Source organism: Argiope bruennichi, chromosome X2 (assembly GCF_947563725.1).
Source record: "Argiope bruennichi chromosome X2, qqArgBrue1.1, whole genome shotgun sequence".
Lineage (NCBI taxonomy): Eukaryota > Metazoa > Arthropoda > Arachnida > Araneae > Araneidae > Argiope > Argiope bruennichi.
In genome coordinates this window covers 59,683,391-59,689,702 of record NC_079163.1, presented here as the reverse complement: position 1 = coordinate 59,689,702, position 6,312 = coordinate 59,683,391, and positions in this window count along the sequence as shown.

Sequence of the window (6,312 nt, the reverse complement as noted above, 5' to 3'; positions counted from 1 at the left end):
AAATAAAAATGATCTGATACAATAAAAAATTATTTACAAATATTTTTATTTGTTTTTATTCAAAATAATGTAATTATGATCTGTGTGAGAAGATCGAAAATTTTTTTTTTTTCTAATTTAATTTTTGCGTTGGCTTGAATGAGAACTTTTTAAAATCAGACAGTTGCAATGGAAAGTTTCTTCTCCTTCAAAAGTATAATAAGCTTTTCTTTTTTTCCTTTTTTTATATGTCTCTGACACCTCAAAGTGCTAAGCGTATGTATATTTTTTAATCAAAGTCATTTTATAGGATCGAAACCATTTTTTGTATATTCCGTTATAGTATTGAAATAAGCCAAATCCTCTCGGAGGAAATTTAACAGACACATCATAAGGTTTCTATTCATTGAAGCCAGTCAAAAGTGCATGTCAGTATTGGGGGGGGGCGGGGGAGAATATTCTTGCGGGAAAAAAAAAAAGAGTCAGTAAAAAGTCTTTAAAAAGAAATAAGCACACAAAGAAAGTAAAAAACTTACTTCGACAACAAAAATCGTCTTCATGTTTTAAACATGAATGTATCTGTAACAATTATTTTTAAAGTTTGAGTTGTTAGACTTTCCATGAACAATTCCTCAAACAATTGAAGCGGAACCCTGACAGTAATGATTCGGCTGAATTCATTTAAATGATGCTATCTTTTTTAACTACTTCTGTGATTTAATTATTGCAGGCTATGACTACTTTTGTGATTTTAATATTTTTTTCCGTAACTTTTAGATATTGAAGTTTTGCATACATCTGAATTTTGGATGCTTCAATAAATTAAAGAAACCTTAGGATATCCGCGAAAATCATTTGTCGTTAAAATAATTTTCATTCATATAATTCCTTTTGAACAAAATAAATTAGAATGAAAAGGGAAGAAATTCGCGTTGTTTCCAGTGTATTGAATTCGATGAAGGCCATACTGAGTTGGTTCTATCTAATGTATTCTATGAGTAATATGTATCATTTTCGGTTTGACCTCTTATGTTAATATTAATTCTTAGTTTGCTTAGAAAATTTATGCCCTTAAAATATCAATAGATACAACTCAGAAAACAAGTGCTAGAACTGACAAAGATTATATGCAAATTTTTTAATTGTTCTTATACAAATAAAATTTAAAAAAATCATTTTAAAATATTTATTTTAAGTTTTAAATATTTATTTTCTGTTTATTAAAAGTAATACAAGCTTGAATAACGTATTCGTTAATTTTACCAAAGTGAGATTCAAGGCAACTATTTTCAAAACAAATTCATAATCAGTCTGTAAATGATATTATAGATTTGAATGTGGTAGCGTCTCTCACCGAAATAAGGTTCATTATTTTAGATCAAATTAACGACTATAATTTTTAAGGAATTTGTTATGTGATCTATAACGCATCTTATCTTTTACGAATAAAAGAGAAGTGAATATTTTTTGACGTCGAAAAATATCAAAAGAAAAAAGAAAATTGACCCCGACGAAAATAAATATGATATTGGTGGAAGAGTCTAAAGATGATGATTTTTGATTTTTCACAATAAGAAAGGGAGGTTGTGATGCTTTTAGGCAGCCTGAATTTCAATGAAAAATTATCTGTATTGGAAATTAAATGTCCTATTTGAAATGAATGCTCTATTTTCTGCTGCTGTTTTTTTTTTCTATTTTTGTCTCACTCTTGAAGTTTTCTCTTGTGGGATTTAGGTCGCACCCTCTTCTGTTCTGCAAATTTTATATATTTAATGTCCAAAAATACTTTTGAGTTTGTTCTCTTATATACGCAAATCTTAATCTTAGGTTGTTGTTTTTTTCATCCGTAGCAAACCTAAAAAAATATTAAATTCTGTGTTCTTCTTGATAAATTAGCCTTGCATCTAATGCTTGTTTCCCCCTTCGCAAATCTGATGTAGAGCTTTGTTTTCCGATACGATGTCCTAGTTTTAGAGTAACGGGTATGCTCTGCAAAATGTCTAGCATGGATATACGACGAGCGTGTTTTATTTTTTTCCCTGCTAAAAGAAATTTGTAAGTTTCTTTTGCTTTTTTTATTGTAGATTTAAAAAGTTAAAAGAGAGTGCTTATTTTTATAAAAGAGATTTTTCTAAATGCAGATAATTGAAAAATTTTGCCTTCTACTCCAAATTTGATTTGGAATTGTAGATGTATGAGGTCAGTCGATGCATTAATGAATGCAATAAATGTATTTTTATTTTAAATAGACACTCTAAATCGCCACAATCTCGCCAAGAAGTAAAACAATGCTGACATAAAAGAAGTAAAACAATGCTGACGATAGGTAAGAAAACTTTTGGAATCGATAACATTCGGAGTCACTGACATTGAAGAAAAGATTGAAATGTGTAAAGGACATCTGATATAAAGATTTCTTTATGTATTTAAGGAATTGTTTCGATAAATGTTAACTCTCATGAAAGATAAAAGTGCAAAAGTCCATGCCTGTGAGACAGCTGACTTTGAAATTCTGATAAGAGTGATTCTATTTGCTTTCTCAGAGTGGATAAGTTCTTGTATCAAAAATGTGCTGCAGGTTCGAGCAAAATCTTAATACAAATAGATAATTCCATATGAAATGATGCAGCCCAAATATTCATTCTACTATATAAAGTGTACTTTTAGATTATTGTTTGAAGAAAAGCCCATTTTTAATTCGAAAAACTTCTGAATCATAAGAATTTTTAAAGCATTATTTGAACAAATTTTGTATTTGCATAGCAAACAGGGCCGCTTTTCAGTTATTAGACCTAATGCTCCAAATTGAGCCAGAAAACTATCTACTGTTCACTAATTTCATTGGTTCTAGTTAAGCAGGACACATAATCTGGACTCCATTTCTAGAAGCTACGAAATTGAAATTATCCGTAAACTTACGATCTACATCCTTGAAGTCTTAATATATAAATATATGTGTAATAAATTCATTTTATCCGCGAATTTCAAAATTGATTATTTTCTAATTGAGTTCACTTTACCTTCTGAGCTGTGCAAGCTTTGATGTTTCCTACGCTTCACCGGGTGTAATTTTTGTTGCTTTGACTCTCCAGCGTGAAGCTGCAAAATAATGTGAAAATCATTCGGTTAAAATAAATGCCGTCTCAAACAGATTTCGATAAATTCCCCTTGTTCAAAAGTGTATAAAAATTGAAAGCGTTCCACAGTCTTCTGCTTGACTTTTTCCTTGCTGTTGTGAGCATGTCGCTGGTTTAATAATTTTTACGGTTTCAAAAGATCTCCTCAAAAAAAAAAAAAATGAACTTTTTGCTTAGTAATGAAGAAAAAGAATAAAGTTTGATTTAAAGAGATAGTCCTCTCCTTCAGTTTTTTCTAAAGAATATTATATATAAACAATGTTCTTTCATGTCATCTCACATTGAAGAAAGTTCTGCTGCGATGAAAACCATAATTCAATTTATTTAATCTCGAAACTTATAAGAATTACAGATAAATTTAAATTTACTACTCAAATATTAGTGTGTCTAAGTTACGAGTATTGGAGTGAGAAGCGACGTCGGGAAGAATTCCAAAGCGATCAGCGGGTGAAAGAGGAAATTGGAAGATCTTTTAGCAGCCACAGTAAGGAAATTTCCCATTTTGGAAGAGAAGTTGGAACTAAAAACGAAAGAATTGCTTATCAATTAGTTAAAGACCGTTTAAGTTACAGCAAAACACGCACGCACACATATATATTGCTCTCTCCCTGCTGATATATGTGCAATGGCAGACTAGCCAGATTGTTATCTAGCCCGATGGAAAGTGGGCCTCCTTACACTTAAAACAATATGGGCCCCAAGGATGGAGTTTGGAATAGACCGAGAGAGAGAAAGGGAACATGCTTTAGTTGAGAATTTGTCTCCTTTTCCTTTAAAAACTAAGTAAACAAAATGAAAAGAAATTACGTTTTGGTGCAAACATTTAACCTTTTCTAAAGTCTTGTCCCATTGTCTTCTTGCTGGTGATACACTGGAAAGTGAAAATGTACACTTTAGAACTATTTTTTGAAATTTTAATTAGAAATTAATTAATAAAAAAATTAAATGAAATGTTGGCGTTTTTCTCCCAAAATCACTGATAATCCTTATAAAACAAAAAATAATTTTATGCCATCTTGAACTTCAGGAAATTATTTTTTCAACAATAGAAATTTAATTGCAGCACAGTTATTTGTCTTTTTTTTAATTAGTTTATAAAACTAAAATTTATTTTGTTACAAAATATTTCACTGTTGTAAAGAAACTCTAATGGTTTTCATTATTGCTAAAATTATTTTTTTCATGACTTTTCTTTCATTGTTGATGAAAAAGATACGTTTTGTTTTTTCCATCATGAGTTGGTTTCTGTTGGAAGTATGTTTTAAAACACTTTTTTGACATTTTCATATGCATACAATAAAGTTTAACTTGAAGCAATAATGAAAAACTTTTAGAGTTTAGTTTTAAGCCATTAGAAAAACTTTTATAGTAAAGTGCGCCATTTTTAAATAGCTTCTGCATAGAAATTTTTGAATTAGTCGGAGTTTGTTCAAATTTTATGTAAGATTATAGAAAATTAGGAAGCTGCATTGTATAATAAACAGAACGATATAGCGTTTCTAAAATAGTACAATGCCCATCAAAATTTGAATTTTTAGAAACCTTTAATCCCAACATGCTAGTGAGGCTTGTTGGTAAGATCTCGGCCTTTGGAACCGGAGGGTTTTAGGTTCAAGACCTGATTCCACTAAGAACCGTCGCGTAAGAGACCCTGGTGCAAGTTAACTTAGTCGGGGCCAAACGCCTTCCCGCTGGTGTGGCGTGGAAGTTTGAAGAAAGGAGTGCCAACTCAGGTGTTATGCTTGTAATCTGACAGTGGTTCAAAATTACAAGGTCCTTCCCAAAACAGTCCTAGCGTTACTTTGAAACGGTATGTTAATATAACTAAACGCAGCTTACTAGTCGCCATAGCTCACTATTAGCAAATAAATGAATAACGCAATCACTAGAGACGATTATCTTGACGGAAGGTGAAACTAAAATTAAAACTATGTCTAAAAATAAATCTATCAAAATAACATAATTAAATTACCTAAAAAATAAATTTATTTGTAGAAAGAAAAAAGTTGGTCTATGAAAGATAATGAAGAAATAAACGCGGAATGCAGTTTATTACAGAAAAAGAAAGTTTTACATCATAAAAATTAAAATATATTTTGCCTTCGTGTTTTTAACAAAAGAGCAATATCAGAATTACCGATTTGATAGAAAAATGAAATTTATTTGATTTTCAATTCGATATTGCAACGCATTGTTGAAACTTATGTATAAAACATTAAAAAAAAAAAAAACTGTCAAAAATAAGAGCAAAACTCCATAACAACTAAATTTGAAATACTGATGAGAACAGATAGAAAGTTCTGTTCTGATACCATTTGAAAAGTTGATGAGAACTTGATGGATCCTAATTGCAATAACTTTAAAAATTGCAGCGCTTGTACAGCATGCATATTAAAGATTTAGCATCAAACAAGCTACATTATGAAGCATTGGACAGCATTAAAGGAACTTTACAACTCATCAACAAACTAGCAGTCACTCAAGACCACAGTGAAAGAACATTTTCATAACATAAGGTCATTCAGAATAGATTAAGAAATTCATTTCCAGACGAGAACTGGAAATTTTATGTATTGGAATTATTTGGATGCAGAAACAACGATGGATAGATTTGCGCAATCGTCTAGAGTGTTAAAAGGTTTGTTGACGTCTTAAAATAGTGAACCGCATGTAATGTACTTTTGAGTTGCTAATCCTCGACCGTGAAAAGTATTCTTTAAAAATATCGAAAAATCCAGTCTGCCACTGTATGTGTATGTAAAATGATCACTATGTTTAATCGACTCTTACTATTAATAATAACCGATTAACCGTAAAATATAAATATATACATACCACTTAATAAAGAATTGCTTGAGGAAATGTGTCTTTATGATGTCTTTGGTATAGAATTGTTTCGCAGTACTAATTACATTTTGTATTTTAAGCTAAGGAAATTTTGTAAAGTAATAAAAATCACAATTTTTTTTAAATATATTTTTAATCAGGTAAGAACTGCAAATGTGTACTTTCCATCTGTTTATAATAAACGACAGGAGGTAGAAGTCAACCTCTTGAGCTGTGAATTTATTTAATCCTAATTAGATGATACATCCTATTTGGTTCATTTATAGCTATTTTACTCCTTATAATATCAGAAAGGATACTTGAGATATTGAAATTTTTCAAAGTGATATTTGCATTTTTAATTACTTAA